Below are 23907 nucleotides of genomic sequence, written 5' to 3'. Positions count from 1 at the left end.
CTCTGATATATTAGGCCAACCATGGCATAGGAAGAACAGTTTTGCATCATATTTTAGTCCATTGCAAATATTAAAAGGAACATATAATGCTACTAAAATTTATATTTAGAATCCTTATTCCAATTTTAATCAAAATTCAATATTTGACTTCCTAGAAAATGTCTAAAGTTTTAGGAAATTGGAATTAGGTATTTTGTGTGTGATATAATCGCTAGAAGATTGCCGTGCAGGGCTAACGAACATCCTTCTATTCTGTTTTTTTTTTTTTTTTTTTTTTCATCAGAGACCTTCGCCTTTTTTTTTTTAGGTGCATTGTTTTCATCCCGACTGAGGAACTTTATCTACCTCTGTATCATAGTCCTACAGAGAGAGGCTAACAGATGCTTCACCTTGCCAAACACTAGACGGTATAAGATAGGGACGTTTATCTCTCTGGTATACCTACTAGCTTATCTGAATACATACAGCGTCTTGGATTCACAAATGGTCACCCATCTGATACTGGCCAGCATTAACGTCATTTAAGTTCGGTGATCTAACGAGAACCAATGGTGTTAATGTGATTTTGCCGTATGATTGATCTCTTACAAAGTTTTTGTCTATAACGCTCACCTTTGTCACTATATGCTGTTTGACCCCCTATTTTATTTTATGCAGTCTCTGTTTTTCCTCCTATCTTTCTGTCCCCCCTCTCTCTGTATTTATTGACTGTCGAACGTAATAAAGAAAAGGAAGACTAAAGTGATTGGAATAGTCCCTTATGAATAAGGAATATCGCCAGATTAGTACTATTATTTAACCGTAGAAAGACAGAAAAATAAAGCGAGAGAGAGAGAGAGATAAAGAGAGAGAGAGAAAGAGAGAGAGAGGGAGAGAGAGAAAGAGAAACGAAGCAGAGAGAAACAATTTTGGATTTAGTATTTTTATTTTGCGTATTTAACTGGCATTGCAAGTCCATTCTTTCTTAATCCAAAGAATCTAAGTCAAACCCAGTGGATGATCCAACGGGCCACATTGTACTACTTTACGGCAGTTAATAGATGTGAGCAATAAATCTTAAAAATGCGATGAAAAAAAGACTCTAGGTGACCCCAAAATGCCACACACAGAATCGTTAATAGAATCCACACTCTTTTCTGTAATTCATCCAGATTTGAGACAAATAAACTGCGACAATCCTACATCATGATTAACAGCAAAAAAATGAGCAAACCGAAAGAAAAATTTACAACAAATAACTTTAACCAAACGCAAGAAGATTTAATTATAGCAGTGTCTATAAGAGAGAGAGAGAGAGAGAAAGAGAGAGAGAAAGAGAGAGAGAGAGAGAAAGAGAGAGAGAGCATAGCACTGACGAAATGTCTTCAAAGTTCCTCAATAAATAGCCAAATTTCAAAGTATGTTAAAAACGTGACATATTTGTTACACCCGATATATATATATATATATATATATATATATATATATATATATATATATATATATAAAGCTGAACGTTTGTGTGTGTGTGTGTCTGGTCAGGAATAGGCTCCTATATGGTTGACTATTATAGAAAACTGATCACATATAATGATAGAAGATGTATCGAGACACAGAAATGGGTATGTTTGATCTGGCATAATGATGATTCATTTAAATTGTGGGGTCTGCGTAAGCGCCTGGTCCACAAAGTATGGAAATAAAAAATTAAAAAATTTAATAAAAAAAAAAAAACGTTTACAAGTGTTTTTTTATATAGATGTACATAATAATACTTTGATAATTATGTTTTAACTTAAATAGGGATGATATAATAAAATTATGGGGTCTACGTTCGCGCCTGGCCCCCATAGAATGGAAATAGGCACAAACTATAATAAAGACTTTTCATATGTATCTGCGTAAGTATACTTTGATAATTATGTTTCAGTTTGAAGAAATATGGTATAATAAAATTATGGGGTGTTCGTTTGCGACTGACCTCCATAGAATGGAAATATGTCACAAAGTTTAACAAGTTTTTTTTTAAATATAGATCCACAGAATATTGTAAGTGTTTCAGTGTGAATAGGTATCGTATAATAAATTATGGGGTTTAGCTATTTTATTTTTAATTTCATCATATGTTGCTTTTGTTTTGATACCCCCGAATTCGAAGCTATCTCTTTACAACCCTTCCTTTTCATAACCTATCACACTTTCATAAATCAGAGTCAATTTTCTGTAGGCTGTTTTTAAACCCAGTCAACAACGGGTACTTTTGCTAGTATATATATATATATATATATATATATATATATATATATATATATATATATATATATATATATATATATATATATATATAAAGACGGGTGTAAATAAAGACGGGTTGGCAATGAGTTCAATTTCTACCTGCTGACCCACTAATTTTGAAATTCTTCCATTTCATGTTAATGACATCGCCATTTTGTCAGTTGATTCACACACCGCCATTTTCTCTTCGCTCTCATCAGCCGGATGTTCCATTTTAGAATTTTCGCTTCCTTCTCTCTTGGCGCATTCCGTCCAACACTAAAATGAAGCCAATTTTGGAAACGGGAATTGATCCAGGGAAGACCGAAAAGAGAACGGTAATCACTGACCGAATCATAGTTTCGAGAACGGTAGTACTTTCAGGAATGGTAATGATCGACCTTTCCCCCTCCCCGAACTGAAGCAGGGATCGTGTTCTTACTTGGCAACGTCAGTGGACATCAACTGCGCTATTAGCAAGATTCCCAACTTGTTGGGATACAATATTTAGATAGAAATGAGTGTCTGTAACAGATGAATGGCGTCCGTTCTGTCTCGCGAGTAAGACTGAAAGAGTGCATGCGCGTTAAGCAAGGGTTACGCAATCACTATCCTTAGCTCTCCTGGGCCGGAACTGCCTGATTCCAGTGGCAAAAAGTCGAGGAGGACTGAAAACAATGCCGAAATAAGCAGAAAGCTAATACGGCACCTGGTATTCCCAAATGGTTACCCAGCTTAGTACTTACCAGGTATGAGAATGACTCAAAACTTGAAAATAAAACAGAAATACAGCTAATAAAATAGACAGTTCGGTTGAAAATAAAGATTTCATCCGATTGATGACAGTTATTAGTGTGATACTATCGACGTCCACCCACGGACCAAGTGTTAAGAAGTTGAAGATAGAGAGAAAAAATATAACAAAAATAGGAAATAACTTCATTAGCAGAGTAGGAATTTGTTCACAAAGAAACACAAAAGAACGCTAAAACGGGATTTTATTTAAAGTGTTACAGTCATAACAAGTCAATATCAGTCAATATATAGTGTGAGTTTTACGAGTGACAATGAGTTTTACGACAGTTTACGACAATAAAAGACAGTTTGTAGGCAGTTTTGCGTTTGCGACGGTTGACGATAGACAATTTCGAGTTTCATACAAACGAACGCAGGTTGTGGTTCGGATCAGATCGAGATGAGCAGACATCGGCCGACGACAAGGAGGCTTCGACAGATTATGTAGATGTGGAAATGAGGGTTGATTGTGCCCCTCACACACACGCACACACACATATATATACAGAGCACAACTGATATTTGCAAAATGTGTGTTTTATTCGATTTTTTCACTTGTAAATCCATGCCCACTCCCCTAACAGCCGTCAGTGTAATTGGCAACGACACAGCCAGGAAGAAAACCACAGAAACAATGTTGGGGTCAGCAGTTGTCAACGACTGGGGAACTTACGTGGTATGACTTTAATTATATTTCTGTTTAATTTTTGATTTTTGAGCGATTTTTGATACTATTTCGTTTTTCATTCTAAGACGAATCTTGAGCACCCCTTTTTTATTTAAATAAAATCGCTTCTATACCAGTTATAAAACACAAAAAAACTTTGCAAGCTAGATAGAAGCGTAACTTACCTTGTTTTCGGTAACATTTATTTGCGTGACTGTATATGCAGTAGCAATGCGTGTCTTATCATGTATGTATATTGTTCATACATTTAGCCGTGTTCTTTCGTTGCCAGCGCTTCTTGCTGTTAATTCCCCCTCCTCTTGTAGACGCTGAAATAAAGGACCTTCCAATATTGGATGGTTTGCGAATCAACACAAAGACAATGTCTTTTGTTCCAGCTTTATTTCGATCTTCAATAGCTCGTGATCACCGAGAGGCAACATCAACTTCTTCTCACCTAAGAAAAATCTCTCTGATTAACTGATTAAATGATTGAAACGCCAGTCGACTACACTCCCGCGACTCTTTTAGACAGTTCTCCGAGATTCTCATGATCTAATCCTGTTTCTCATGATCTAATCCTGTTTCTTTGTTCTATAAACTTTGACCGATTGCGTCATCCTTTAACCTCCGAAATCATCCCAGCTTTGTTATTGTTTATTTGTTCCAGATATTCCTTATTGTTGCTATGATTTTATTTGTATTAATTTAAATTCCTCATCCTTATTTGTGTGAACTGCATATTTAGCTAGTTAATTCTACTCGCTCGCTACCGTAGCACCCCAGTATGTCATATTGGTTGCATTTTTTCACCCATTTCTATTCTATTAATACAGTACAAAATGTCCGTATAACAAATGCTAAAACAACGTTCATGCACATTTTCCTTAATTCTTTTGATACGATTGTGTAAACTATCCACATAAAATAATGTAAAATAAATTATGCATCGCCAATGTTTGCACGAATGTTCTTATTCATTTTAGTCAGTGTAGTTAAAAATGAATAACAATAAGAAATTAAATGTTTTAAGCTGGACACCTTAAAATGGACAACAAACGTATTAATCTTTATAGAAAGAAAACTGAAAAGAAAAATCTCATTATCGGAATAAAGTGAATAATTTTGTTCCGGATTATTTTCAGACAACAGGGGATTGTCAGATTTGCTTGTTCGTTTCCCTAAAAACAAAAAAACTTGAAATATAAATTTTTACTCGCCAATTTTTTGCGTGACGGGATGGACATTTGAATACAAACAAAAACACATTGATGTTTTATTATAGAGTGACTGATACTTAGATGTTCTTTTGACCCGTTGAGTCACAAGCACTTAGTCTACGACTATTTATTTTCCATTGATTTCCTTCGAAAATTTCTAAACTCTAATAGAACATTCATCTTGTATAAAAAATCTATTGAGACTTGTGCATTTTATGGACCGCAGCGAAGTTATAACGTTATCATTTAGAAAGCCACTCTTAACATGGAGAGGGACTTTGTTAACTATTTTGCATTTTACATTAACAATTTAATAAAGAAAAGATACCGTAAAAAATGAGTTTAATGTAAGAATCTTATATAAAAATAACATCGTCCGTAAACTGCACAAGTACCGATCTCTTTTCTTCTCTATTATTATCCTTATATAATTTTACCATCTAATTGGCATATGTGTTTGATATTAAAGCCAAATAAAAGCCACTTATTTGTTCGGAAAATGTATTTTTGTTATGGCCGCAAACAAAATTAGTTCATAAGACGACTTCATTATTCGATTTTTAATGCGCAATAATTATTTCCATTACTTCATTGTCATTTTGTGCAATTAATAATCGCCTCTCCATACTATATCTGTTGAAATGTTTCGCTATTACAATCACCCCACCCTTCCTCTTTCTTTCTATATACACACGCACATACATATACACAGAAAGTTTTAAAAATATATATGGGAATTAAGCCACAGAATGTAGGTTACCTAAACATTAATCAAACCTTTTAATATATATATATATATATATATATATATATATATATATATATATATATATATATATATATGAACATAAAGTTACGAAAAGTACATAGAGCCAGACATATATATAGTGTACTAGTGTTTCATCCTTCCGGAATCATCAGTGTAGGAAACACTATACATATATGTGTATATGTATATATATATTATTTACTATAATAATTATTAAATACCTACACACTCTAGTGTTTCATCCTTTCAGGAATTATCAGTGCAGAGTGTCGTGATTAACACTAGTCGATAGATTCGATCCTGGCGACAGATGTCACCTCTGGCTTCATTAGTAAGGACCTAACCCATTCGGCTCCTGTTAACCGCGTGAAATGCCGTTGAAATTTAATCATTAATTTTTAAATGCTTTTTAACGTCTCTCTCTCTCTCTCTCTCTCTCTCTCTCTCTATCTATATATATATATATATATATATATATATATATATATATTATATATATGGGGCGGAATTTCGTAGACGACGAAACACGTGTCAGTGGATAAATATATTTTAAAAACAATATATATGCCGCTCCCCATTTGGGGGTACCAAAGTAATCAAAAGGAAAATTATTTCCAACTCGCATTAAGGTAAAAATGCACTTTCGTATAAATAATTGAACGTATAGCAAAAACAAAAAGAAATAAAATAACACAAATATATATATATATATATATATATATATATATATATATATATATATATATACGTGGAATGTGTGAACATATATATATATATATATATATATATATACGTGGAATGTGTGAAAACACACACACACACACACACACACACACACATATATATATATATATATATATATATGTGTGTGTGTGTGTGTGTTCACAACGGATTGAAGAACTTGTTGGGAATAGTTGTAAGCGTCTCTGAGGAGTGACTGGATGGAAGATTTATTTACAGTATATATATATATATATATATATATATATATATATATATATATAAAATAAAAATTACAATTGAATTTACCAAAATGATCCAAGATGGTAAAATTAAAGTAAATTATAAATATTAAAGAATTAATATTTATAAACTTATCTCAGCCAGATATAAAAACTCGATAATACCAAATAGGAAATAGAGCTTATAATATGAGCAAACAGTTAATGAAATATGTTAAAAAACACTTTGAAATGAGTTAAAAACATATTTAATTTGAAAAGGAAACACTAGATAAATGGATAATCCTTAATCCGCGGAGTTTCGAAGAAATACATAGTTATGTCTCGGAAGTAGAGTGAAAAGCACATCTTATTTTTCTTTTATTAATATTATTTTTTCCTTGTACACACTTTTTTGTGAATTATTCCATGGATTTCTGCCTTTGGATTATTATGGACCATCTTCTTTCAATTACGGGATTTCTTTGGATTTTACTTGTACAAATGGAAATTCTTTTAACTTTCTTGAAGTTTTACATTTGGATTTTACCGTCACTGGATTTTTTTATCTTCCACCAGACTATCCATTAATGTGTAATCACCTTTTTCTTTACCATATTCCCTCTGCTTCACTTATTTTGTTTTCAAGTAAGATCTTTGACTTATTTGTTGTTTCATCAAATACTTCTGCATGCAAAATCCGATCCTGCATTTTGCTAATTCCTACCCTCTGATGAGAAGGAAAGTATTTCTTCGAAACTCCGCGGATTAAGGACTATCCATTTATCTAGTGTTTCCTTTCGAAATTAAATATGTTTTTAACTCATTTCAAAGTGTTTTTAACATATTTCATTAACTGTTATATATAGTAGCAACATATTTCATTAACTGTTATATATAGTAGCCGAATGGATTAGGTCTTCGCTAACCGAGCCAGAGATGTCTCGTGATGCGGGGTTCGAATCTTTCGACTGGTATTAATCGTGACACCCTGCACTGAAGATTCCCGAAAGGATGAAACACTAGTGTCTGTAGGTATTTAATTATAATAGTAAAAAAATATATATATATATTTATATACACAAGTAACTTTATATACATGCACCCTCCAAATGTTAAAGTTAAAAAAAAAGTAATGCGCATAAGTTACACACAGCGTGATATATATTCCCAAATTTATAATGATCCGTTTTTTAAGTTAGAACATTATGTTGTTATATTTCCCTAACTCCTCTACGTTCTTGATTTTCGGGCCAAGATCAAAGTGTAGTATCTGTTCTGATGCTTAATGTACGGGAAACCCTTCATACCGACGAGACAATTACTATTTATTTAAACATTGCCAGAGGGCCCCCTTTTGGGGGGACCTGGTTTTCCCCCACATGAAAAAAAAACGACTTTGTGTCTAATTTGCTTTCGTGGGGAAGCAAATATATATATATATATATATATATATATATATATATATATATATATATATATTTGAAAAAGGATATTGTAAAACCTGAATCTTACTTGAAACTACTATTAAAAGATAGCGCGGTACAATAAGTGTATAAGCACCATTAGATCAGATTTTCAAAAAGAAAAATATAGTAAAAACATTTAGTTCATGCTTACAAAAAAAAAACGTAAAAACAAAAAAAAAACGTAAAAACAAAAAAAAACGTAAAAACAAAAAAACGTAAATGTTTGAAAATAAACAAGCAACAACAAGTAAATGTTTGGAAAAAAAAACGTAAATATTTTTGAAAAAAAAACGTAAATATGTTTGAAAAAAAAAACAAAAAAACGTAAATATGTTTGAAAAAAAAAACAAACTTAAATATGTTTGAAAAAAAAAACAAACGTAAATATGTTTGAAAAAAAACTTAAATATGTTTGAAAAAAAAACAACAAAAAACGTAAATATGTTTGAAAAAAAAACTTAAATATGTTTGAAAAAAAACCTAAATATGTTTGAAAAAAAAACGTAAATATGTTTGAAAAAAAAAAAACGTAAATATGTTTGAAAAAAAAAAAACGTAAATATGTTTGAAAAAAAAAAAAACGTAAATATGTTTGAAAAAAAAAAAACGTAAATATGTTTGAAAAAAAAAAAAAACGTAAATATGTTTGAAAAAAAAACGTAAATATGTTTGAAAAAAAAAAAACGTAAATATGTTTGAAAAAAAAAAAAAACGTAAATATGTTTGAAAAAAAAAAAAACGTAAATATGTTTGAAAAAAAAAAAACGTAAATATGTTTGAAAAAAAAAAACGTAAATATGTTTGAAAAAAAAAAAAAACGTAAATATGTTTGAAAAAAAAAAAAACGTAAATATGTTTGAAAAAAAAAAAAACGTAAATATGTTTGAAAAAAAAAAAAAACGTAAATATGTTTGAAAAAAAAAAAAACGTAAATATGTTTGAAAAAAAAAAAAACGTAAATATGTTTGAAAAAAAAAAACGTAAATATGTTTGAAAAAAAAAAAAAACGTAAATATGTTTGAAAAAAAAAAAAACGTAAATATGTTTGAAAAAAAAAAAACGTAAATATGTTTGAAAAAAAAAAAAAACGTAAATATGTTTGAAAAAAAAACGTAAATATGTTTGAAAAAAAAAAAACGTAAATATGTTTGAAAAAAAAAAAAAACGTAAATATGTTTGAAAAAAAAAAAACGTAAATATGTTTGAAAAAAAAAAAAACGTAAATATGTTTGAAAAAAAAAAACGTAAATATGTTTGAAAAAAAAAAAAAACGTAAATATGTTTGAAAAAAAAACGTAAATATGTTTGAAAAAAAAAAAAACCTAAATATGTTTGAAAAAAAAACGTAAATATGTTTGAAAAAAAAAAAAACGTAAATATGTTTGAAAAAAAAAAAACGTAAATATGTTTGAAAAAAAAAAAAATTAAATATGTTTGAAAAAAAAAACAAAAAAACGTAAATATGTTTGAAAAAAAAAACTTAAATATGTTTGAAAAAAAAAACAAACTTAAATATGTTTGAAAAAAAAAAAAAACGTAAATATGTTTGAAAAAAAAATTAAATATGTTTGAAAAAAAAACAACAAAAAACGTAAATATGTTTGAAAAAAAAACTTAAATATGTTTGAAAAAAAACCTAAATATGTTTGAAAAAAAAACGTAAATATGTTTGAAAAAAAAAAAACGTAAATATGTTTGAAAAAAAAATAAACGTAAATATGTTTGAAAAAAAAAAAAAAACGTAAATATGTTTGAAAAAAAAAAAACGTAAATATGTTTGAAAAAAAAAAAAACGTAAATATGTTTGAAAAAAAAAAAACGTAAATATGTTTGAAAAAAAAAAAAAACGTAAATATGTTTGAAAAAAAAACGTAAATATGTTTGAAAAAAAAAAAAACCTAAATATGTTTGAAAAAAAAACGTAAATATGTTTGAAAAAAAAAAAAACGTAAATATGTTTGAAAAAAAAATAAACGTAAATATGTTTGAAAAAAAAAACAACTTAAATATGTTTGAAAAAAATAAAACTTAAATATGTTTGAAAAAAAAAAACTTAAATATGTTTGCAAACAAATAAAACTTAAATATGTTTGAAAAAAAAAACTTAAATATGTTTGCAAACAAATAAAACTTAAATATGTTTGAAAAAAAAAAAAAAACTTAAATATGTTTGAAAAAAAAAACGTAAATATGTTTGCAAAATAAACGTAAATATGTTTGAAAAAAAAACAAACTTAAATATGTTTGCAAAAAACAAAAACAAAGAAAAAAATGTTTAAAATTAAAATATAACAAAAACATTTATTTTTATAACAAGGGTGCCATTATATACATTTTGTGCTTCCGCAACTGGGTGGACAGACAGTAACGCCACCTATAGTCAAACGGAGGAAACAGGCTCTCTCTTTCTTCACGATTACCATAAATACCATCTTGTTCTTCAGATGCTGCACTTCAATTTCTTGTTCTCTCTCAGTGGAGGAGAAATCCTTCAAGACTGAGATAATTTTTAATTTTTTTCCTTTTCTCCACGTTAAAAAACGACCCTGATGTCTAACTCTATCCCGTGGAGAGGCATTGTAAATAGGTACTCTCACCTAATATTAGCATCATTTTTGGCATCGTTTGATGTCCGTTCGTCTTCTTCATCGTATAAAGCATCGTTCGTTTCCTAATGTGAACAAGGACAGCAAAAACACACGAGCAGATTAGTCACATTTCTTATATCTTACAAAATGTTCTAATCTCGTACTTTTATTTTCGTTTTTTTTTTTTGCTTTTTCTCCCCCCCCCCCGACAAAATAATTTTCATTTATTTATCTTTTTCTTTTTTCCGTTTATTTTGGCGCCGGCAAATCCGTTCTACGGTCCTTTCCTCCTGCATCGCGTCTTTTACCATAAACAACCCTCTTCTTTTATAATTCGTATTAAAGACACGCCCCCGCCGCCACCTGCTAAGCTGAACACCCCTAAACCTAACCCCTTTCCCGTCCCCACGAAACCCTTCCACTTTTCGCGCAGTCTCAGATAGGCGACCACTTTGAAATCTCATTATCATTTACAAAATCCACATGGCTTTTGTTTGTAGAGCGCGTTCAGTCTATTTAGAAGGACCAAAAGCGGCGCTAGTTCCATTGCTCTGGCGATTATGATCTCATCATGGTGTTGACTGCGTGAGATCTTGGCATCTTGGCCCCTACCCCCACCAAGCGGCGGGTATCTAATCGCCACACCTCTCGCTTAACACTCTTCGTCCGTCTGCAGAATGTCGAAGATTCATCTCTAGCTGAAATGAATCAAATTCTGCGCGTTGTTCAACTGATCGTGGAAGAAAGTCTTCTCGTCTGAGAAGAAACAGATATGTGGGTATTTATGAAGTATTTTCTTTCTTTTTACACAGGAATCACCACTTATCAAGGTCCGGAGGCCACTCGAGGATAAGGCTTAATGGGTATACATTAGTCAATGTGATTATCGCGTAGTAGACATAAGTAGTGGGAGTTTTGTAAATTGGATTACTTAAGGGGACGGTTCATAAAGAACTTGTTTACGTTAGACTTGAAGACAATCAGATTGTAGTCAGCTGGAAAGCAGGCAATCGGAAGAGAGTTCCACAGGCGTGCAGTTCTAAGAAAGAAGCTTAGTTCATCGAATCTACATTTAGGTTTAGGCACAGATAAAGAGTGTGGGAAACTATTGACAGTGGTTTTGGCTGGACGAATGCAGAAAAAGCTAAAAGAAACCATGAACAAAAATAAATAAAGACTGTATTTGGGTTACGAATCTTCAAAAGTTTATTCATTCTTCCAAAGATATTTCATGTATCTTCAGTAAATATGGGGTTTACTGATGACTATTAATGAAAAATATTCTGGATAGTGTAATATCTTTGATAGTTTCGGGAGAGAGAATCTCCTCTTCTTAAAAAGGAATGCAAAAGTGGAGGTGTCAAGCGGAGTAAAGCTTTTAAGATTCAGAAAGTTTTAAAGATCGACAAACCTTCTTTAAAACTTCAAATCATGTATAAAAGCTTCAAGGAAGACAATGGAAGTGGTCCCGAATTTCTATGTTGTATAATCGGGTGCCAACATCATACCGTGATATGTACTTGTGATGAAGGGTTCATTATTATATGTATACGTGTCACTAAATGTCTTTGGTGGTTCTTCACTATCTGAACCCTAAGTTATGTTGTTGCAGTCTTTTCATGTTCCAAAGATATGATTGTCTAAATGTTCATATGCGCGCGCGCGTGTGTGCTACATGTATTTTGGACATACCTTAGTTTCATGCGTCTTTTATCTTGGTCCACCTGGAATTCATCGTGTTCTTGGAGGGGAGGCTGGAACCTGTTTGGACGAATATTCATTCACTTCCAAGAACGTTGATGGTATTTTTAGATAGTTTTTATTCACTTTCTAGGTGTCGATCGCAGAAGAATGGATAATGAATATGTTTATTTGAGTGGATAATTCTAGGTCTCCATTCTAAGACACGTCAGCTCCCTCCCCGATAAAAGGGGGATAGACAATCTGTTAAACCGCCCGCCCTTCTCAACGTCCAAATTCTAACTCTAATGTGATCTCCCTGACCCGATCACGTGGTAACATACACGTAGTTCTGTCAGCTGACAAGATGCTTCCGGTAAACTTGTCTGTGAAACGATTTTACTATATTTTGACAGTTTTTATCAATATTCTTCATATTCATCTTGGCCCTGTCGGTGGGGCATTAGAATACGCCGACTGCCCCCCCCCCTGCAGAGGGTAAAAGTCCCTCAATGGGGGTCCTGGATATGACCTTAAACTATATCCAGTGGTGAGGCCCCAGCTTGCGGGCTTTGGGGAGTGTGGAGCCACCCTTTAATTACCATTGCTCCCAGGTCCACTCTGACCCGGAGTGGTAGTACCTGTTAGGGTCCCAACTATGGGTTAAATAGAAACCGACGTGAAAACAACAAATATAATTTATTAAAAAAATTTTCTTCAAAATCTTTGGATTTGGCATTAAATAACTCGAAAAGGGTTGATATGCCGTAGAACAAAAACAACCAACCAACCATATTCATCTCTGGTTTATCTCTCCAGTTAGATAGATAGATAGATCGAGATGGATACATATAGAAATGAATAGATAACTAGATCGATAGATATATCGATAATACACATAGATAAATAGATAGATCGACAGACAGATTAATAACTAACTTTCTTGTATTCGACCTACTACATAACATCTACACTATATTCTATATGCTGAATATCTATGCGCCCTTCACCTTTAAGTGACCCATGGCGATAGAAGCCCTTTTTAAATGCAGATGCGTGCATTCGACTTTAATGATATTTAAACTGTATGCAGAATACATTAGTTCAGAGAGTTTTCCAACATTTCAGCCTCTTCCGACTATATTAGATGGAGGATGCGGAGAGTAGAAAAAAACAAAAAAAAAAAAAAACAAAAACAAAAAAAACAAAACAAAGAAAGCACTATGGTGTTATAATGTTATTAGCATAGTGAAAAAGTACATAATAATAATAATAATAATAATAATAATAATAATAATAATAATAATAACTATAATAATAATCATAATAATAATAATGATAATAAATAATAATAATAATAATAATAATTACAATAATAATAATGATAATAATAATAATAATAACTATAATAATAATAATAATAATTATAATAATAATAATAAATAATAATAATGATAATAATAACTATAATAATCATAATAATAATAATAATAAATAATAATAATAATAATAAATAATTATAATGATAATAATAATAATTATAATATAATTATAATAATAATAATTACAATAATAATAATGATAATAATAATAATAATAATAATAACTATAATAATAATTATAATAATAATAATAATAATAATTATAATAATAATGATAATAATAACGATAATAATAATAATTATAATAATAATAACAATTCAATCCAAGGCAACGTCACTTTTCCTGCTAGTAAGTTGATAAAATAAGTTTTTCATTTGGATTATTCGGACTGCTCTTCTCACCTTTGTTGTTATTTTCACGACGTTTCGGCCGATGTAATCTCCGATATTCTTCATGCATCGAATACGGAAATCTTTATGTTGAACATAAACACGTAATGCAATAGATCAAGTCAGGTTGATATGGAGGCGATTGGTTAGCTGATGGAATTGCCAAATTAATACTGACTACACAATTGTTTGAATAGCGAACAAATCAGCTAGCAAGAAGTTTTACATAGGCACACTAAGGACAGGTGGAAGTGACACGAAATTTGGGAAATCAACGAGTTCTCACGAAAGAAACAGGAAGAGATGTCAGTTTTAAGTGTTAATCATTGGGAGGTTGAGGGTTCAAGACTTATTACATGCGATAATAACCGAGAACAGCATAATAACTATAATCTGCCCGATCATGGTTGACGAAAGGAGAACAATCTACTCTCGTGGATTATATAAAGGATTCAGTTAGAAATTGTGTGTGTTGTTCAACTGGTTCTGGCAGAAGCTCTTCTCGTCTAAAAAAAAAAAATCAGATATGTGGTTATATATAAATGCTCCAGGTTCAAGATAAATGTTTTCAAATTTAAAAAATATGCATCTGAAGAAGGTCGAAGATTGCATCAGTCGAAATTGTTTGAAAATCGCAACGAACATTGAGAATAGGAGTCCGAACAAAATCTAAATGATAGAATTTACCAATATTCATCTGAAGAATTCTGAAACAAAATAGCAACTTATGTTTAATTAACCGTATCGATTATTTTCAATGTATATTGCATTACACTAGTAAAAAAAAATCATTTCAATAACATATAATGTGGTATTCTGCATGCGCAGACATTCAGTTTCTATCGAAACGAAGGGAATATCCAAATTTACGCATATATATTCCGGTCAAAGGAGTTTAATTGCTTTGTTTTACGTTATATATATATATATATATATATATATATATATATATATATATATATATATATATATATATATATATATATATATATATATATAGGCAAGCAATCTACGAAAGATTAATGCAAGCAATAGTAAACGTAGTCACTAGTTTTGTCTTCTCTGCGCGAGTCTCTCGAACCAAAGGTTCTCAAGTCCTTCACCATCTTTACTCAAGGCACGCCTCCATGCTGGTCTATCTTCGGCTAGCTCCTCCCACACATTCACATCGATGCCAAGGGCGATCAGGTCCCGTTTGGCCACGTCTTTAAAGCGCAGTACCGGGCGACCGTGGCTTCTTGTTCCATTTGCCAGTTCGGTGTAGAGGATATCCTAGGGAGACGGCCATCGGCCATTCTGCGCAGGTGTCCAAGCAACCTCGATCGTCGGGTCTTGATTGTCTGGAACAAGGAGCGGCTGCCGGTACGTCTTAGCACCTCTTCGTTTGTGATTCTATCCCACCAATTGATGCCCATGATATGTCGCAAGCATCGGAGATGGTAGACGTTCAGTCTTTTCTCGTGACGAGCATATGTGGTCCAAGTCTCTGCTCCATACAGTATGTTTGTAAAGAGCCGCGCGTTGTATCTCAGCGGTTGTATTTTGAAATGTTGAAACTGTGCGTTGGCAACGCGAGAATAACGTCAAGGGTGCGAATTCCATATAGAAACGTTGATTTAATTTGAGTAAAATAAAATATGCATCAAGTGCGTTTGAAAGCCAAATCACAACGTAATATTAGGAAAATAAGGAAATATTTTACAACGCGCGGCTCTTTACAAACAGACTTTTCTTTCTCCAACTTTACAAAATGGCAAGAAAGAAGGGTAAAAAAAAGAAAGAAAACAACATACTGAGGATGGAGTTTAGCTCCGAAATATATTTATGTTATAAATTTTAAACAAGTAAGATATTTGTTTATTTTCCTAATATTACGTTGTGATTTGGCTTTCAAGCGCACTTGATGCGTATTTTATTTTATTCAAATTAAATTAACGTTTCTATACAGAATTCACACCCTTGATATATATATATATATATATATATACACATATATATACATATACATATATATATATATATATATATACATATATATATATATATATATATAAGAGTAGGTAGTAGTTTGCTTGAAGCATTGTTGGTAAAGAAATATATAGAATTTTTTTTAAAAGCCAAAGACAATGCGAGGAAAGACCGGAATTATGAAAGTAAAGAAAGAAAAACAAACAAATGTAGACGGGTATGCTTGAGTAGAGGAGTGTCTAGCCTTTATTTGTCCATCTTTCCTCACCTCAATGTATGATTATTTATAACCGAGTTGCTGGTATGTCCGGTGTATGTAAAGTCCGTGGGTGGTATGGAACTTTGATTAATATCGAGAGAAAGGGACCTTTTCTCAAAATTAATCAAAGAGGTAAGGAAAGATAGACGAATAAAGGCTAGACACTCCTCTACTCAAGCATACCCGTCTACATTTGTTTGTTTTTCTTTCTTTACTTTCATAATTCCGGTCTTTCCCCGCATTGTCTTTGGCTTTAAAAAAAAATTCTCTCTCTGTCTCTCTCTCTGTCTCTCTGTCTCTCTCTCTCTCTCTATATATATATATATATATATATATATATGTGTGTGTGTGTGTGTGTGTGTGTGTGTGTGGACTCCCTTAACCTTGACCAACCCGAAACAGAGTAAAACTACACTCTAAATATTTGTGCTGGGACTAAAGGATAATCTAAAATTACTCGAAACCAGATCGGAGGTGTAATATTTGCAATTATTTTTATATTTTATTCGATCTTCGTTATTTATTTTGTTTTATGGAATTTTTTTACAAATTTCGGCACCTCACATAAGTTTCGGCAATACCTGTTTTGTTAATAGTATTTACCCCTAAAATGAATTTAATTTGAAATCCCATTATACTGTAGAATCACTCCAAACTACTCCCGTCGACAAGTAGCCTTGGAACAAACAAAACTTATCGGTTTAATAGTCCGACGATCCCGAAGTTAATGACTCGCGTAGAAATTTGGAAGAATCCAGATGGTTCTTTCCGAAATTTCCGTTGAAATGGGCGAAGATGCCAACAGCCCAGGTGAGGAATCCATTTAACGCACGGTTAAAATACGTGGAGTCTTCGCGTTTATTTCTGGTGAATAAAAGAATCCTTTTCTGCTTAGTTGCTCTCATGATTAAAACAAAATTTCCTCGCCAGAAAATTAATTTAAGGTCAAGTGATCATAACTATTTTCAGTAGTAGTTTTGGTTTCTTTTTACGGCATATCAACCCTTTTTTTTAAAGCCACCCATACGGCTATTACCATGTTCGCATACCTGATCAGTTTTTGATAAACTAACGAAGTTAAGCAATCTCGAGGCTTGCTAATACTAAATGAGTGATTATCTGTAGGTAACAAAAATCTATTCTACTTAATTCCACGTTAATTCAAGTTAATCTGTAGCGTGGTCCTGGCTTTGGTAAACGCAATAGTTGACGACGATGGAATCTTATCTCACGTTATGTTTTAGCGGAAGAATAATCTACATTGCACTGTAGAGAACCTACTGTGGATTTTATAAAATTATTTTATATATAATGCCTTGAGTTTAAGTTTAAAATGAAAAAGTCAAGTATCATTGTGAAATTATGCTTTAAACAGAAACATTCATTTCAAACGCGATTCTGTCATATCAAAGCACATACTGTTGATTTTGTGTGATGGCCCTTTGGGCTTGTCTGGTAATAAAACTTCTCAAAAGCACTTATGACATTAGGCAGGGTAAAGTGTTCATTTTGGTATAAAACGCCATCTCTTTCTTTCATCGGATTATTTCAATTATCGATTATCGATAATTATCGAAGACATTCCGACACAAAACTTATTTAAGAACACTGGCACGCACATAAAGTACCTTGTGTGAAATTTCATAAAAATCGATCTAACCGTTTTCGAGTTCATATGGAACGAACTCCCAGCTACATAGAGTTCCTTATATATATATATATATATATAAATTTTTTTTGTTTGTTAACATTCATTATAAAACCTATTTTTTTCTATTTATTTAAAAGATAATAAAACTTTATTATATAAGGGTCGTGGAATTGCATTCATCTGCAAAAGATCTAGCTAATTTGCATATTCTTTTAAACATTCATTTTAATTAATTCCTTGTTACGTTTTTCAGTTTTCTTATAGGTGATCATCTTTAGTTAACTTTTACGTGTAATTATATTCATGCAGATATTCCACATGATTTATACTGTCGTAATATTTGCGTAAAAAATGGTTATGGTGAACACAAACCTTCTCCTTATATATATTTATGTAAGCGTATATATATTTGTTTAAAAAATTTGACCTACAAAACTTCTTCGTCAGTGTTTGGTCTACAGATATGAAACTTAATATATAGGGTATTCAACCCCATGCGAAACTTTATATTTGGGTTTTAGCTGGTGGAAATCGGTACAAAAGTGTGGAAATAAAAAAAATAAAAAATTAAATTTGCCAGGTGAGGGTCGAACGACAGCGTAACGAATATGCAGGCGTCACGTGGTTCATGTTTTAAATTTTAGCCTTACAGTTAACATGCCCTCATAGCTCAAGTATTAACGTCAAAGGAAAGCTAAATGTTTTGGCTTCGATTCTCGGTGGTGACGCACGTGCCATTTATTTTTTAAAACTTCTAAATCATTACTATATATTGGGTCCAATATACTATAATAATAAATATGAAATCTGTATTAATTAAAATATCATATTTAACCGTATTTACGACCGATCAATACCGGACGGCCTGCTATATATATATATATATATATATATATATATATATATATATATATATATATATACACTCGTGAGCAAAGAAAAAAAATGGGCAAAACAAATTTTATACAGTTTATTGCACTAAAGGCCATAGAGGAAACAACCAAAGCAGCAAAACTGAAGCTGGCCTGCAAGAACACTATCTATACAAATGTAGGAAAATTTTGGTATATTTTATTGGTTTGAAAATATAGGTTCATTTTTATCAATTGTCATAAAACTTTAACCATAGAATAGTATTATAATCTCCAAAAAACCTGTAAAATTTTATGTGGTTTTGTCTCATAGAACCAACGATATAAGCATTTAATATTCAATTTGGTTAGCAGTATAGATATATCCATAGACATACCACATTTTTGGCAGTTTGATAAGTTTCAGATCTCAGTGATTATTGGTTAGAATTTAACAAATGAAGGCCCTCATGGAAAGGTAATGACTTTGTGTAGTGAGTTATGTGACATTCGACCTTAACATCGCACATTAAGGGGACCATCCATCATCCATCATCCAGAGCCTATTTTTGACACTTTTATACAATGCCAAAATAAAACATAAAATAAAGTGTTTCAATCATAGTCATTTGTTTTCCTAATTTTGCATATGAATTACAAAATATCTGATATTTCCCCAAAACCTCTGGCCTTGATAAAGAGGAGACTAAAACTTGCTCTTATTGTTTAAAAGATCTGAAATAACAGCAAAAAGAGACTTGATTCCAAATATTTCTCATATATTATATCTCCCCTCTTGTGTTTTCATACATAAAGTAAATTTCATAGTGTATAAGGCTTATTTGATACTGGTTATATACATAATCGTGCAGTATTTACAAAACAGAGGATATATAACAGAAATATATGGAATTAAATTTCTCCTTGCTGTTATTTCATATTATTTGAAACCATAGTAGCAAGTTTTAGTCTCCCCTTAATCAAGGCCAGAGGTTTTGGTGATATATATATATATATATATATATATATATATATATATATATATATATATATATATATATATATATATGTATATATATTATATTATATATACATATACATATATTATTTATTCGAGGGTAAACAGTTACATTTGGTCGCTAGAAACAGTCATCTGTTTCAGACAATAGGACTTCGTCAGGCGACCCTGAGCCATTCGATGCCATAGAAAAAAGAAAAGACGAAGTTTCATTGACTAAAACAGATGGCTGTTTGTAGTGACCAAATGTAACTGTTTACTGTCGAATAACTAATAAAAACAAATTTGCTCTTATTATTGAGCACTAACAAACTCGTTGTATTCATTAGTTCCTACTTTTGAACATCTCAAACCTGAACATATATATATATATATATATATATATATATATATATATATATATATATATATATATCGACAAGACACAAGAAAACAGTAAATGCAGACTCTGCGAACAAAGAAATGAAACAATAAACCACATAATAATCGAACGCAGCAAACTAGCCCCAAAAAGAATATAAAAATAGACACAATCAAGTGGGGAAGACAGTAAACTAATAATTATGCAGAAAGCTGCATCTTGGACACACTGACAAATGGTACAAGCACAAACCGGCAGCAATACTTGAAAACAAATCACAAAATCCTATGAGACATCGATATGCAACCCATACAAGCAAGAAGACCGGATGTCATAATAGTTCACAAGAAGGAAAAGTTCTGTAATATTATAGATCTTTACCTTCTAACAGACCATAGACTTGATATCAAGTAGACAGAGAAGCGGAGCAAATACGTGAAACTGGCTAGAGAACTTGAAGCTATATGAAAGATAAAGAAATTCAAGATAGCACCACTAATAGTAGTAGCATTAGGGACAATCCCGAAAAGCTGAAAAGAATAGGAAAGATTGGTACCAGAGGGATGGCTGAGAAGATACAACGGATAATAATAATAATAATAATAATAATAATAATAATAATAATAATAATAATAATAATAATAATAATAATAATGAAAACCGATGAAATATTAAGGAAACCCCTTGAATGTGGAGATTAATGCACACGAGCCGGAAATATAGAAACTGATACACATGTGAAACACAAAGAAATCCCACATGGAATCATTACAATTAAAACTATATAATTGTAAGTTACATCCTCACGCAAAAAAGTATTGTAGTGTCAGTATACAATGCCGCCACAGCAAATAATCGAGAATAGTCATCCTTGACCCACCTCGATTATTTGCTGTGGATGGAAAGACCAAGGAGAAAAGAACCAACCAGACCTCCACTGGATGAGTGCGAAAAGGACTGGTACCTTGGAGAGGCTTAGTGCCACCCGAATTCCAGTGAAGACCAACGGTCGCTGCTAGCGAGAAATCAATAGCACACGGCTATTTTGATAATGCAAACTAATTTGTAAAGATTATTGAAAATAGTTGTGAGTACTGGAAATCTAGGATGCTAATAATAATAATAATAATAATAATAATAATAATAATAATAATAATAATAATAATAATAACAACAACAACAATAATAAAATAATATAATAATAATAATAATAATAATGATAATAACAATAACAACAATAATAATAAAAATAATAATAATAATAATAATAATAATACATATTGAATTTTTTTCAGTATTTCGTTGTACGATTAAACATTGTATACTTAAAAAAATAATAATAAAATGCTTTTATACAAAAAAGAAAAAAATGAGAAGAGCGGAGTTTTATTATTAAAAATTCTTCTGAATTAGTTGTAAACCAAACTATAAACACACTGCTTTTCCTAGATTTTGTCAAACTGAGATGAACCTAGTCGTCATCTGTGATATCCATCTTATAAGTATGACCAAATTATTGGTTCATAATTTCGCAAAATTGTTCATCCAGCTGTGGTGGTTTGTTTGGATTGTCCGTTTTGGCAACAACATGGCGAAAGACGATGAAAGCGATGTTCAGCAGGTGAGGAGTGATGTCGACGACATCCAATCGCGTGATGAAATCGACGCGAGATGAACGATGTCAGCAATTCAACAAACGAACCCCATTTTCTTCTCCCTTTTTTCTCATTCCTGTGTAATTGGTCTAATGGATATCGCTTCAGACAACGGGAGTTCAATCCCACGTGTGAAATTAAATACCACATGCGTGGAGTACTTTTGAAACATCTGCGGAGGAGCTGCTAATATTGTATTTCTGCTGAGTTTCAAAGAACGACGACACAGATATATGAAAATAAAACAATATATCTTTATTGCCGGCGACAGTTGTAGATGATTCGTTGTTAGGAAGAAGATGCACTCACATTTACATTTTGATTCTTCTCGGGGGTGGGAGCAAATCATTAATTAACAAAAAATATCTTTTTCGGTTGTTATTTTATAACTATTAATCATCACATAAAACGTTCCTTTTTGGGAGGGTATTGTCACTGTATCCACTGCAAAGGCGTTTTATTCGGCCATTGTCCTTTCACTGGATTGACTTGATTTGATTACACCTGTGTAACCTTTTTCTCGAAAATGACATTTAAAACATCATACTTTTAACTTACCTTCTGTTTGACAATTGATCACGTTTGTTGTTTTTTTCACTGCAGGTGTCTATTTCAGATCCATGCTTTGTATTCAAATGATTTTTAGCACATTTGTTAATTATCTATTGTTTCTTGCATTTATCGTCAAGTATACGGTTTTGTAAAAATAATAATTTCTCGGTACGAGATATTCAAAACATCGTCCCTCTAGTTTCTTTCTGTTGCATTTAAATCTTATTAATTCTCTCCTTCCAGTTCATTTTTGATCTTCCTCTCATTTTTCCATCAGAGGTTCATGGAGTACTTGATTGGCAATTCCATCCAAAGCCGACATAAACGTCGTTTGCAGATTATTAACGACACTATCTGTTGGTTAATGTTGTTTTTAATTTCTTGGATGATAATTAAATCACTCTATTTGATCTCTAGAATCCAAATTTCTTCTCTTGGCCGATTTGAAGATGCCAAATTTCATTTCCATATCGCAGAACAAAATGTTGCTGTTAAGTCTTTGTAAGATTATTGATTTTTTAATTTTCTTTTCAGATCCAGTAATGACGTTTACTTAACCAGAAAAAAGCGTTTTGTGAAAAGGCTTAAATTAGCAAAAACTGAATCATCGATACTTGCCCAACGTGCATTTCGCAAAAAAAATAAAAAATAAAAATAAAAATAAATAAATAAAAATAAAAAAAAGATCTCATACCCCGCGATTTCTTTTGGGAGGGCGGATATTTGTGAAAGGACTAGTCTATATGCCTCCCATTCCAAGATACGTGGATGAGCTGAAGGCCCGAGTAACAGTGTCTATTGCAACCATTGACAACGCAATGCAAGGATGCATTTGGTAAGAATTAGACTATCGGCTTGATGTGTTTCGTGTGCTCAAATTAAACATCGTTGAACATTTTATGAAAAAAACTTGAGATTACAAACTTTCTGAATATACCAGATGCGTTTTTATAGCCTTAATAATTCTCGAGATATTCAATGTCAAAATGTGCCAAAGTCTTTTGGAATATCTTGCACAAAATATAATAAAATATCAGTCGAATTTAAAAATAAAGATCCATATAGGACTGCATCTGATAAATTACTATTGGATTCTTCTTAGCCAAACGATTTTGGATAAAATTCCAATCAATTGAATGTCGTAAAGTATTTGCTACCGAAACACGTATCGTCTCGAATAGTATATATAATCGATATCATCATATCGATTATATATACTAATCAAAACGGTACGTCTTTCGGTAACAAATACTTTACAAGATTCAATTTATTTTCATTCGATAATCATTAATTATCGAATGAAAAGCCTATTTGTTACAAATAAAAATTCAAAATGGCGAACCACAGCACAGAAGAATCTCATTATTACTGCATCTTAGTTTTATACTGTAATTATTTTCTTTCGTTGCTTTATGGAAATCGCCCCAGACAATACATG

This window comes from Euprymna scolopes, chromosome 28, assembly GCF_053919585.1.
Source record: "Euprymna scolopes isolate OS-2025 chromosome 28, ASM5391958v1, whole genome shotgun sequence".
Classification (NCBI taxonomy): Eukaryota; Metazoa; Mollusca; class Cephalopoda; order Sepiida; family Sepiolidae; genus Euprymna; species Euprymna scolopes.
Note: the sequence above shows the minus strand (reverse complement) of the source record.